The sequence below is a fragment of the Salvelinus namaycush genome, chromosome 42 (genome assembly GCF_016432855.1).
Source record: "Salvelinus namaycush isolate Seneca chromosome 42, SaNama_1.0, whole genome shotgun sequence".
Classification (NCBI taxonomy): Eukaryota; Metazoa; Chordata; class Actinopteri; order Salmoniformes; family Salmonidae; genus Salvelinus; species Salvelinus namaycush.
This window is the reverse complement of record NC_052348.1, coordinates 2,367,469-2,382,084: the sequence shown is the minus strand read 5'-3', so window position 1 is coordinate 2,382,084 and position 14,616 is coordinate 2,367,469. Positions and strand designations below refer to the sequence as shown.

Genomic DNA, 14,616 nt, shown 5'->3' with positions numbered 1-14,616 from the left:
TCCCGGGGAATATAGAGGCTGAAAGCTCTGAGCTATTACTTTCTCCCAAATTGCAATGCTCCTCTCCATTAGCGGCCCAAAAAGAGACACTTCATGTAGTGTTACATCTTGTTATAGTAATCAAAAGTAAAATTGATTTCTTTGGGAAGGCAATCTCATTTTGCCTCCCTATTCTCTCTAGCCATGAAAATATGTTTTTTGTTGTTGTACCGTATAATTCATAGAAAAATGCAGGTAATGGTAGGCGAATGGTACTCACGGTAACATAAAAGCTATTCATTCACTTTTATTAAGAATCTGACATAACTGTACTTCACCGCTCTATTGCACAGTATTTAGCCACCAAACAAGTGTTAATCTTACAGGCTGACTACACCGCTCGCGTCGTGTGCACGAGCGGTGCAAAATACATTTAGAAATCTATATTATTCAATTATTGCACCCACACTGCTCGCGCGCCAATGAGCGTCTGCGTTGCCAAGGGCTAAAATAGAAGTCAGTTCTATTTTTGACGCAGATCGCGCTGCAAGTCCTGCCTCTCCCATCTCCTCATTGGTTTATAAAAGCAGGTACCCACGTGCCATCTCCTCATTGGTTATACCCTCGTGGGTGACTGAAAAACGAACGAGGCCAGTGGCGGTAATGCACCTAATTTATGAAAGTTGCCAATCGCAATGTAAAGTCAAGAGAAGAAAAAGCCTGGAAGGAGCAGAGATGACTAGAAACGATTCGGTTGACGGTTTTATGTGTGGATTAATTGGTAGAGTAGAGGACCTTGAGCATTTCAGATAACATAACAACTCAATGTTTATATCCCAGGACAAATTAGCTAGCAACAGCAAGCTAGCTAAATAGGACAAATTAGCTAGCAAGTGCAAGCTAGCGAGCTAAATTGCCATACATTTTTAATGCTTTTCGACCTGTCCCCAAATTAATATAATTGGTTCACAGTTTGTTTTGATATTTTAACCTGCGTGTCGTGATCACGTTTGGTGTGGGGGTACAAAATACATTTATGCACGATGGCGCACGATGGTGCACGCACGCAGCCGGTTTGGGTTCTGTGTTACGGTATATCTTTAAAATGGCAATGACCTATAGTACCACAGCCATTAATAACTTAAATATTTGTCTAATAACCAATTAACTGAAAACACAGATTGATCAACGCAGACTGAACATGCTCTCCACCCTAAGATACAGGAAGTCTTTATGGGTCTTATGTACTATATGTACTCAATGTACTATATAGTCAGACATAGAAGAAACAGAGAGGAGACAAAGGGAAGACATATAAGAGACATACAGTGGTTTGTCCATTAAACGTTGCAGCGTATTCTATGGCATGTTATTTAAGTGCCAACCACTGGTACCATTAATGCTAGTTAGTGCTAGTTTGACCACCAGAGGGCATCTTTGAGAAGCATTTGATAGCCTTCAATAGTGGCCGTACTAGAGAATTTAAAACCTCTTTTGTAAGAACATAGTATATGGGACTGATTTTAAGAAATGTTGCTTAATTAATTTGCTTAATATTATGGTGTTTCTGTTACAACTAAAAACCCTCTCGGTTTCCGTTAGGATGGAATGGATAATATGGTGCTGTAAAACGTGACGGTCGGGTGTAGGCTACAGTACTTGCGGGCATGCAGGAGACCGTGGTTCAATTCCCCGACGGGGAGTGTAGGCTGTCCTTGTAAATAAGAATTTGTTCTTAACTGACTTGCCTAGTTAATTAAAGGTTACACTAAGAGCATAACATTTCTACACCCTAATTGTAGTCTAACCAATACCCAAATGGAGATTCAGTGAAAATAAAAATCTCATTGATTTATCAAGAGCAGTACCCATGCTTGTCTCAGAGCAGTGTGAAACGGTGCTAAAATAGGTGTAGGCTATTGCTTCTAACTTCAATATGCTCTTGAAATAAATAAGATCTACACCCCTTAACAGCACATTACTCAACACTAGTGAGACTCATGTCACCTACGGTAGACCTACAGTATATCGGAAAAATATGACGTGACTCTCCGCCAATAATTACATATAGAGGATTGGAGGATTCTCAATTAAAACCAAAAGCTGCCTCATGGGTCTCCCAGTGGCAGCCGGCACGGGAATCGAACCTGCATCCCAATCACGGTCGGATGTGATACATAATAATAATAATTATACTTTTTGTTGTATTATTTGTTTTGTCTTTTCTGGTGGATTAAACTGAAATTGCAACCAATTACATTGTTATGTTGTTTTAGTTTGAACGTGCCAACTGGCACTAAAAACAGCGGGAATGTTTCCCTAGTCAGCGCCATTATTAGTGCAATGCCCCTTAAAGTGTTGCTCTGTGCTACCCAGTGTGGCGGGGTAGCACAGAGCTCCTCCCCCTTCCTCCTCCTCCCTTCCCCATGGGCTAGGTCCGTCTTCTGTGCGCGGCTCTGCGGCCCATCCCATGCCCCCTGCCCTCGTGTCTTGAACCTCGCACGCTTTCAGTGGATACAGCTGGAGAACTGCAAGGCAATCCCATTGTGCACAAATCGGGAGCGATGACCAATATGACCAATATATAGTCTTGCTAATAACAGGGTTAATAATATATCTGTGAGAATATCCAAGGGGCTTTTATATCATTCTAAATTAATAACAAATAAGAATAGCTTTGTTTAAAAAATAACAATATTTTGGAGATTATTTCATTTTCAAATAACGTAAAATGAGCGTGAAAAAGGCCATTCTTGAACATGGGGTGAGACATTGTTACTAATTTGTAAATAAAGCCAGTTTGTTATTTAGAATGATTTCTGGTTTTAGAGGGAGAGAAACCAAAAACCTCCAGTCATCTCATGGGTCTCCCAGTTAAGGCCGGCACGGGTATTGAACCGGCATCTGTAACAACACAGCTTCCACTGCTATGCAGTGTCTTAGACCTTTGCGCCACTCAGGTGCTGTACAAAGTGGTTGGTCGGGAGTGGGCTACACTACTACAGTAAGAGCAAAATAATCCTAACAAAATATAAGAATAAAAACCTTAGTGCAACAACAGTTTTAGTAAGTAATACTGAAGTTGTGCATAACTGAGCAAGAGAACAAGTACATTAGAGTGTCTAGTTTGAGAAACAGACATCTCACAAGTCCTCAACTGGCAGCTTCATTAAATAGTACCCGCAAAACACCAGTCTCAACGTCAACTGTGAAGAGGCGACTCCAGGATGCTGGCCTTCAGGCAGAGTTCCTCTGTCCAGTGTCTGTGTTATTTTGCCCATCTTAATCTTTTATTTTTATTGGCCAGTCTGAGATATGGATTTTTCTTTGCAACTCTGCCTAGAAGGCCAGCATCCCGGAGTCGCTTCCTCACTGTTGACGTTGAGACTGGTGCTTTGCGGGAACTATTTAATGAAGCTGCCAGTTGAGCACTTGTGAGGCGTATGTTTCTCAAACTAGACACTCTAATGTACTTGTCCTCTTGCTCAGTTGTGCACCGGGGCCTCCCATTCTTCTTTCTATTCTGGTTAGAGACAGTTTGCACTGTTCTGTGAAGGGAGTAGTACACAGCGTTATACGAGATCTTCAGTTTCTTGGAAATTTCTCACATGGAATAGCCTTTATTTCTCAGAACAAGAATATACTGATAAGTTTCAGAAGAAAATTCTTTGTTCTGGCCATTTTGAGCCTGTAATGGAACGCACAAATGCTGATGCTCCAGATTCTCAACTAGTCTAAAGAAGGACAGTTTTATTGCTTCTTTAATCAGACAACAGTTTTCCGCTGTGTTAACATAATTGCAAAAGGGTTTTCTAATGATCAATTAGCCTTTTAAAATGATAAACTTGGATTAGCTAACACAATGTGCCATTGGAACACAGGAGTGATGGTTGCTGTTAATGGGCCTCTGTACTATGTATTTTACATTTAAGTCATTTAGCAGACGCTCTTATCCAGAGCGACTTACAAATTGGAAAGTTCATACATATTCATCCTGGTCCCCCCGTGGGGAATGAACCCACAACCCTGGCGTTGCAAGCGCCATGCTCTACCAACTGAGCCACACGGGGCCAATGTATGTCATTTCCAGCTACAATACTCATTTACAACATTAACAATGTTTTCACAGTATTTCTGATCAATATGAAAATATGTTATTTTAATAGATTTTTTTTTACATTTCCTTTCAACAACAAAGACATTTCTAAGTGACCCCAAACTTTTCAATGGTTGTGTACATTCATGTAGAAATGTTTAGATATCAATTATATTCTTATTTGCAATAAAAGTGATTCCAAAATGACACAAAATACATAATTTACCATTAATTTCTATTGGGCACAGAATAACCTGAAACACAACCAAAGCAAACAGCAAATGCATCCAACAAAATTGTAGAGTCACAAGCTTGATGTACTGTAGTCATTGCATGCTATACATTTGGGACCAAATACTTTTGCTCCCCTAAAATGGGGGACTACAAAAAGTGCTGTAATTTCTAAATAGTTTACCCGATATGAATGAAAATATCCTCCAATTAATGCTGACAGTCTGCTATTTAACCCCCATAGTTGTTGTGTAATTTCAAATCTAGTGCCATTTCAAATCAAGTGCTCAGTACAGAGCCAAAATAACAAAACATTTGTCAATGTCCCAATACATTTGGAGTTCGATGTAGAGGAGACAGAGGGGATACATAGAGGAGACAGAGGGGATACATAGAGGAGACATAGAGGAGACATAGAGGAGACAGAGGGGAGACAGAGGGGAGACAGAGAGGAGACAGAGAGGAGACAGAGGGGAGACAGAGGGGAGACAGAGGGGAGACATAGAGGAGACATAGAGGAGACAGAGGGTAGACATAGAGGAGACATAGTGGAGACAGAGGGTAGACATAGAGGAGACATAGTGGAGACAGAGGGTAGACATAGAGGAGACAGAGGGGAGACATAGAGGAGACATAGTGGAGACAGAGGGTAGACATAGAGGAGACATAGTGGAGACAGAGGGTAGACATAGAGGAGACAGAGGGGAGACATAGAGGAGACATAGTGGAGACAGAGGGTAGACATAGAGGAGACAGAGGGGAGACAGAGGGGAGACATAGAGGAGACATAGTGGAGACAGAGGGTAGACATAGAGGAGACATAGTGGAGACAGAGGGTAGACATAGAGGAGACAGAGGGGAGACAGAGGGGAGACAGAGGGGAGACAGAGGGTAGACATAGAGGAGACATAGTGGAGACATAGTGGAGACAGAGGGTAGACATAGAGGAGACAGAGGGGAGACATTGAGGAGACATAGTGGAGACAGAGGGTAGACATAGAGGAGACAGAGGGGAGACATAGAGGAGACATAGTGGAGACAGAGGGTAGACATAGAGGAGACATAGTGGAGACAGAGGGTAGACATAGAGGAGACAGAGGGGAGACATAGAGGAGACATAGTGGAGACATAGGGGAGACATAGGGGAGACAGAGGGGAGACATAGTGGAGACATAGGGGAGACAGAGTGGAGACAGAGGGTAGACATAGAGGAGACAGAGGGGAGACAGAGGGGAGACAGAGGGTAGACATAGAGGAGACATAGTGGAGACAGAGGGGAGACAGAGTGGAGACAGAGGGGAGACATAGTGGAGACAGAGGGGAGACAGAGGGGAGACATAGGGGAGACATAGGGGAGACAGAGGGGAGACATAGTGGAGACATAGTGGAGACATAGGGGAGACAGAGTGGAGACATAGTGGAGACATAGAGGAGACAGAGGGGAGACAGAGGGGAGACATAGTGGAGACATAGTGGAGACATAGAGGAGACATAGTGGAGACATAGGGGAGACAGAGTGGAGACATAGTGGAGACATAGAGGAGACAGAGGGGAGACAGAGGGGAGACAGAGGGGAGACATAGTGGAGACAGAGGGGAGACATAGGGGAGACATAGGGGAGACAGAGGGGAGACATAGTGGAGACATAGTGGAGACATATGGGAGACATAGTGGAGACATAGGGGAGACATAGGGGAGACAGAGGGGAGACATAGGGGAGACATAGGGGAGACAGAGGGGAGACATAGGGGAGACAGAGGGTAGACATAGAGGAGACAGAGGGGAGACAGAGGGGAGACATAGTGGAGACATAGGGGAGACAGAGGGGAGACAGAGGGGAGACATAGGGGAGACATAGAGGAGACATAGGGGAGACAGAGGGGAGACATAGTGGAGACATAGTGGAGACAGAGGGGAGACATAGGGGAGACAGAGGGGAGGGCAAGACGGGAGCAGAGAGGCAGGAATTACACAGCGGGTCTGATATAGTAATTATGTCACAACAGCCCCAGAGGAGGCAATTCAATGGTGCTAAGAGACACTAGGCCTTCCAGGAGGGAGGAGAACTGAGCAAAGAGGCTTTGCCTGTGAAGTGACTTTGTTTGTGGGAGTGCGTGTGTGTGCGTGCATGTCTGTGTGTATGTGTGTGTGTGTGTGTGTGTGTGTGTGTGTGTGTGTGTGTGTGTGTGGGTGGGTGGTGCGATACTCCCTTGTGTATAGCAGCCATCTCATGTTAGAACGCAGAAACACACACAACGGTTGACACCTTTGTGTCGTTGCGAAGACGGGAGATGGCAGAGAGAGAATGAGTACAATGACAGTGACAGCTGTCAGGAATGCACACTATGTGTGCAATAATAGTGTTTAACATAGTCTTTTTTTAATAACTACCTCATCTCTGTACCCCACACATGCAATTATCTGTAAGATCCCTCAGTCGAGCAGTGAATTGCAAACACAGATTCAACCACAAAGACCAGAGGTTTTCCAGTGCCTCGCAAAGAAGGGCAACTATTGGTAGACGTTTTTTTTTTTTTTAAAGACATGGAATATCTCTTTGAGCACAGTAAAGTTATTAAATACACTTTTTTTTTTTTTTTTTTTTAATTAAAAAAATAAAAATCCCCTTTTCTCCCCAATTTTCATGGTATCCAATCGCTAGTAATTACTATCTTGTCTCATCGCTACAACTCCCGTACGGGCTCGGGAGAGACGAAGGTCGAAAGCCACGCGGCCTCCGAAGCACAACCCAACCAAGCCGCACTGCTTCTTAACACAGCGCGCCTCCAACCCGGAAGCCAGCCGCACCAATGTGTCGGAGGAAACACCGTGCACCTGGCCCCCTTGGTTAGCGTGCACTGCGCCCGGCCCGCCACAGGAGTCGCTGGAGCGCGATGAGACAAGGATATCCCTACCGGCCAAACCCTCCCTAACCCGGACGACGCTAGCCCAATTGTGCGTCGCCCCACGGTCCTCCCGGTCGCGGCCGGCTGCGACAGAGCCTGGGCGTGAACCCAGAGACTCTGGTGGCGCAGCTAGCACTGCGATGCAGTGCCCTAGACCACTGCGCCACCCGGGAGGCCCTATTAAATACACTTTTGATGGTGTAGCAATACACCCAGTCACTAGAAAGATACAGGTGGCCTTCCTAACTCAGTTGCCAGAGAGGAAGGAAACTGCTCAGGGATTCACTTTTTGCCCTGAATACAAAGTGTTATGGTTGGGGAAAATCCAATACAACACATAACTAAGTACCACTCTTCATATTTTCAAACATAGTGGTGGCTGCATCATGTTATGGGGATGCTTTTTAGTCCTATTGTAAAACGATTATAACACTGAAAAGGCTTTTTCTAAATTAAATTAAAATATCTATGTGAAGATGTTACATGCAAGGATATACTATGACATTTCAATGTATTAATTTAATAAAACAAATTATTCAATAAAAAAAATTATGACGTGCACGTGCGCCCCATAAAAAGCCTGGGAGCCTACCGATAGCCTTCCCCGTATTTAACTTGTTGTTTATGTTGGCCAATCAAAGCGGCAGAGAGGCTCAATGTGTAGCAAGTGGAGTGAGAGTTCACTAATGCAATGCAAGTTAGAGAAATTAAAAGGAGTAGGCTACAACGACCAACCAACAGGTAGACTTGTTTAATCTGAATGGGTTTGGCCTCAATTAGCCTAGCTAGCTATAGGTGGCTAACTTAGCTAGCTTACTAGGCTACTCCAGTCAAGACATGCCCTGTTAACGTTAAATGGGATGATAAATAACATTGTGGTTGCTACAAGTTAGCTAGCCTTGGCTGTAGCCGAGTTGCCTTGGCTACACGCCCCTTATAACTTCCCCAGCTGCAGTAATAGACCAAAAGAGCAGCCTATCCCTTGCACAGCAGTGCTCAAGTAAAACATTTACGTAAAAAATAAACACATGTATTTTGAATATCCGACAACAATGTATGATATTATTCGAATAGTGAAACTATTTTCAAACCCTCAAACTCTAGAATGTATATAAATCACCAAGCTTGTCTGCATTTCCTCCGGTGCGGGGAAATTCTCAGCAACAAAAGAGTGATCCAATTAAGATCCTACACCTGTATGTGTAAGATATAGTACACCCAACCACATATCACATATACATATGTAGGCCTACAGATAGTCATTTCATTCTCTACCTGTTTCATATCAGTTTCTCTGAGTGCAGAACACAGAAAGTCTAACATATGGTGTATGTGTAATTTACACCCACACATACAATATATCATATATAAACATGTAGGCCCAGAGAATCATTTTGCAGACAGTTGCGTACACAGTATGGCCCTTATAGACACACACACACTCATACACACACACGCACAGGTACACACATCAACAAACACTTAGCATCTCAACTTACCCTCATCACACATGCATAGATGGGACGTTTGATTGCCTACTCAAGATCGGGGGCGTGCATTAAATGTTGAGTAAATCAAAGGTGTGTGCAAACAACACATAACGCGACCCGCCCTCCCGCCCAGGTAAGAAATGACAGCCTGACCGCCTGTTTGCTTTTCATCGCACTCAGCGTTAATCACCAGGCCCTAGGATTTTCCATAGATGTACATCACTTGTGTATCCCTCTGCCACCTTTGCTGCCAGGTAATGCACATGCTGATCCACCAGCCAATCCCACGTGTCGACCACCACAACGTGCCACTCAGTTCCCGCTAGGCAATGTGCCTGTCCCAAATGGCACCCTATTCCTTACATGGTGCACTAATTTCGACCAGGGCCAATAGGGAATAGGCTGCCATTTGGGATGCAAGCAAGCACTCACTGCAGGGGCCTGGTAACGTAATTAGAAAACGCCTTTTAAAATCCCGTGCACACCTTGGCGCAGGGTTGTAAATATCGCAGCGGCTGTGACACGGTTTACGTCAGGCACTCAATCGTACATCCCACCCCCTCGTTTTCCCTCCTTCTCTCTCTAGCTCTCTCTCAAATCAAATCAAATCAAATGTGTTTATATAGCCCTTCGTACATCAGCTGATATCTCAAAGTGCTGTACAACGTTTTACCCCCGCCTCCCCCTGTACCAAGTGTGCGCCCCGTCTTTGGGTGTGCTTTTGTGGCCTTGTTACTCCAACAATATTGGGAAAGCAGTAAACTCTCTCCGACACGTGTATTATAATTATAGATGTTAGACCCCCCCCCCATCACACACACACACCCCAAAAAATAAGGTGGCTGTTTACAGATTTGCAAGGCCATGCACTTTTTAATCCTTTTAAGACATTTATTTCATTATCTATCGCGGTATTAAACCGAGGCGAGATGTTTATTGCGTGACTCCTCACGTTTTATGGTACAGTAAAGTGGTTTAAAGGAAATGAAAAGTGTTTAATAGTCCTGATTTACTTGTGCGAGGGAGTCTGCCGCAATTTCATTTTCGACCCAGTAATTCTGAACCGTCACTTCTAATTCATTCAAGAACAACTCTCGACAACTCTGAAATGGTTCCAGTGTTACAAGGCTGATCACACCTAGTGTCAACGTGCTGGGCAATATTGTACTCATCCCCTATCAGACCTGGTCTCACCTGAGTTTGAATTCCAAACTCTAAACATTACGGAGAGAATATTAAAATGCGGTGTCTTATTAGCCTTTGAGTTGGGGATCTCAAAAATGTATAACAAATCAATCATTCAATTTACTGTAAAAACCAGTGTTCTACTTTAAACAAACTACAATTTATAAAGGCTTTATATAAACTCAGCAAAAAAATAAACGTCCTCTCACTGTCAACTGCGTTTATTTTCAGCAAACTTAAACGTGTAAATATGTGTTTGAACATAACAAGATTCAACAACTGAGACATAAACTGAACAAGTTCCACAGACATATGATTAACAGAAATGGAATAATGTGTCCCTGAAAAAAGGGGGGGTCAAAATCAAAAGTAACAGTCAGTATCTGGTGTGGCCACCAGCTGCATTAAGTACTGCAGTGCATCTACTTCTCATGGACTGCACCAGATTTGCTGTGAGATGTTACCTCACTCTTGCACCAAGGCACCTGCAAGTTCCCAGACATTTCTGGAATGGCCCTAGCCCTCACCCTCTGATCCAACAGGACCCAGACGTGCTCAATGGGATTGAGATCCAGGGGCCATGGCAGAACACTGACATTCCTGTCTTGCAAGAAATCACACACAGAACGAGCAGTATGGCTGGTGGCATTGCCATGCTGGAGGGTCATGTCAGGATGAGGATGCAGGAAGGGTACCACATGAGGGAGGAGGATGTCTTCCCTGTAACGCACAGCATTGAGATTGCCTGCAATGACAACAAGCTCAGGAAACAGTGTTTAAACCCTTTGCAATGAAGATCTGTGAAGTGGATTTGGATTTGGTTTATCATACATGCAGCCTTCACATACACTACTCAAATCATCTATAAGATGATGTCTTACTCTGTAAAGGAGAATTGTAGTATTGTAGTAAGTTGATCTAATTGACCATAAACAATAAGTCTCCATGACATTCCAATAAACTGAGACTAAATGCAGCAGTGCCAAAACACATGTTGTGCAATAATGGATGCCTCCCAAATGGCACCATATTCACTTTTTAGTCCACTTTTTCTTTTGACCAGGGCTCATAGGACTCAGGACAAATTTAGTGCACTTTTTAGTGTCTATAGTGCCATTTGGGATAGACAAATATTTTTTCCCCCTGTGTTTTTCTTCGTAATCGACTCCACTTGGACACTTCGTCTGTAACACAAGTGCTCTCACTTCTCCTACAATATTTGTCTTCTCCTTGACAGCATGTGTATCTGTCAGAGTTCTGGGAAAAAGACTCGTTGCCCCAGTTAATCAGAGATGCGTCATCAAATGTCGTTGGGTTTGTAAATTAGATTGAATGATGGTGATGGTGATGAGACATCCATGCGTGGTGAAAGCTTACTCTGTGTTTGCGTCCCAAATGGCACCATATTCTCTATATAGTGCACTACTTTTGACCAAAGTGCTATGGGACACTCCTATGTCGGGAATAGGGTGCCATTTGGGACGCAACCCATGTCTGTTTGTGGAGACTTGGGGGATGAGTCGCTCTGGTTAATTACAACACATGTATTTATTTATTTTATTTCACCTTTATTTAACCAGGTAGGCTAGTTGAGAACAAGTTCTCATTTACAACTGTGACCTGGCCAAGATAAAGCAAAGCAGTGTGACACAAACAACAACGTAGAGTTACACATGGAATTAACAAACGTACAGTCAATAATACAATAGAGAAAAAAAAGTATATATACAGTGTGTGCAAATGAGGTAAGATAAGGGAGGTAAGGCAATAAATAGACCATAGTGGCGAAACAATTACAATGTAGCTATTAAACACTGGAGTGATAGATGTGCAGAAGATGAATGTGCAAGTAGAGATACAGCAAAAAAATGAAATAAGAGTATGGGGATGAGGTAGTTGGATGGGCTATTTACAGATGGGCTATGTACAGGTGCAGTGATCTGTGAGCTGCTCTGACAGCTGGAGCATAAGGAAATATGGTCCTAATTATTCACTAATTATTGGATTATTATTAAAAACAAGGTGGCTGTCCGTCTTGGCTGCTGCATGAAACATAAACGTACGGTGCACTTGTTGCTCTTGCAGACCTCAGAGTCTCTCGCTCTCTCTCTCTCACACACACGCACTTCATAGCTAACATCTATCTGTCGGCGACTACCACCTACCTCTGCGAGAGAAATATGGCAGCCGCATCTGCAAATTAGAAGGCAAGCGATGTGTTAATGCTAGAATGCTTTGACCCCTCCGCTCGTGTTCAAGGTGGAAGCTCCACCGCTTTACCAGGTTGGGTTTTGCTTCCAGCAGTCGGGAGGAATGAAGGGATGCTATCGACGATAGGTGTTAACCGATGTGGTGTAAGATAACATTTGCATGTACAGATGTATGAACTTCCATTGGACATCAAAGCAGACTTAGTTTGACCTACCTAGCTACAGATAACATGTGAAATTAGATTGTGATCTGTCCGTAAAGGACAACCCTTGGTATACAGTATCTTTGAATGAGACAATGAGAGACGTTGAATCACTATGAAATTATTCCTCTCGCTCGTAGGGAAGTGATTGATATCCGCATTTCCCCCCTTCGCCTTCTCATTTACTAAGAAATAGTACATGTTCTCATCGAGAAAAATGCATTCGCTGCGATACTATAGCTTTTAAATCGGGAATCCTCGCTTCTTTCATAATTTAACTCTGTACAGCTCCACGCACAAAACAGACACCCTCACACACACCACAAAACACACACGGACACACACAAGTCTCTAAGTGGCATTGCTCTTAACACCTTGGCGCCACCCGCTTTGCCTTCTGTTAAGCGGGACAGGTCACCCAGCCTGCCAAGGGGGTTCTGTGTAAAGGTAGTGGGCATTAGCAGGCCAGAATGAATAAGCAGGGCCCTGCCCGCTTTCTGCTAGCCTAAAAGCCGCTAGAGAGAGACTGCCTGGCCCTTGTTCTTGTTTACAGGCTAATGCTTGCACTGTTTGCTACAGTAAGAGACGGAGAGGCTGAGAGTAGCACAGGCGAGGACAACTTCTAAAGTATGACTTTGAAGGATAAAGTCTGCATCCCAAATGGCTCACTATTCACTATATAGTGTACTACTTTTGACCATGGCACAATAGGGAATAGGGTGCCATTTAATATGGAACCTATGTTACTTTCTTTATCTTAATTTACTTGAATATGTAACGTAAACTCACTCACTTTTGTACATCGCCTTGGTCCGTACAATTGACCTTATTTTAGCGCCCCGGGTCTTTTTAAAAATGGCGGGTGGGGAATCGAAACTAATGCGTGATAGTGAGAAGGAGAGATGTTGTGTGGGAAAACTACTTTTTTTCACTCGATCTGTCCAACTTATCGCCTTATCGCCTCTAAAATGTAAATAAAACACTATAAAGAGTTTATATAATGTGTCATTACATACCTATTTGAAGGTTTGTGTCGAATTTGAATCGGGTTTTTAGGGCGGTGCTAAAGTGATCTTAGAAGTAAACAGCGGCTTTGAGATTCATGATCGCTTACAGTGATGACGCAAAAAATGCCTAGGTATCCCCCCTTACCCCCGTCACTGTCCATTTCTTGTTTTTAAACGATGAGAGAAGTGCTACACCTGGTGGAGAGAGATTGTAAGACAGAAATAGTTGTGTTATGCGTGCTGTACGTTACGGCATGACACGTCACGATGTAACGGAGGGTCCGTTTTTTCAACTTTTCTCCAATACTATATATCCATTACCATGTCGATCAACGAAGTCAACACAGTCGCTACAGTCCTTTAGTTTTCTTTGTAGCCTCGTTTGAATGTTGCTGTTACGCACATTTGTACGGAATGGGGTGAGTTTACGTTACAGTATGTACTGTATGTATGTATGTATGTAGTTATTTGGCTAAACAACACATGGTAGCTCTAACCAAAAAAGTTGTATGACCAATGACTACCCATTCAATCACTTTGTTGACAGTAGACTGGCTCTTGGATGTATAGCAGCCTTTTCACGGGCTCCTGACCAATTATGCTATTTTGTGTGTTTTTTTGCACTGATCTTAACTTTTTTTGTACATAAAGTTTTCGCCATCGTTTCCTATGACCGAAAACAGCTTCTGGGCATCAGAACAGCGATCATTTTCAACCTTTCCCTGACCCAGTCTGTAATACCTACAGTTGAAGTCGGAAGTTTACATACACCTTACCCAAATACATTTAAACTCAGTTTTTCACAATTCCTGACATTTAATCCTAGTAAAAATTCCCTGTTTTAGGTCAGTTAGGATGACCACTTTATTTTAAGAAAGTGAAATGTCAGAATAATAGTAGAGAGAATGATTTATTTCAGCTTTTTTTTCTTTCATCACATTCCCAGTGGGTCAGAAGTTTACATACACTCAATTAGTATTTGGTAGCATTGCCTTTAAATTATTTAACTTGGGTCAAACGTTTCGGGTAGCCTTCCACAAGCTTCCCACAATAAGTTGCGTGAATTTTGGCCCATTCCTCCTGACAGAGCTGGTGTAACTGAGTCAGGTTTGTAGGCCTCCTCGTTCATCTCTAGGAGACCGAATGCGTCTCCTTCCTGAGCGGTATGACGGCTGCGTGGTCCCATGGTGTTTATACTTGCGTACTATTGTTTGTACAGATGAACATGGTACCTTGAGGCGTTTGGAAATTGCTCCCTAGGATGAACCAGACTTGTGAAGGTCTACAATTTTTTTTCTGAGGTCTTGGC

The 14,616-nt window shown here is 43.2% G+C and overlaps 1 protein-coding gene across 5 annotated transcripts in view; it reads left to right on the top strand.

The window, feature by feature from the left end:
• Positions 1–14,616, top strand: part of LOC120035090 (catenin alpha-2) — a 671,205-nt gene that overhangs the window by 501,841 nt on the left and 154,748 nt on the right. The window lies entirely within an intron of this gene.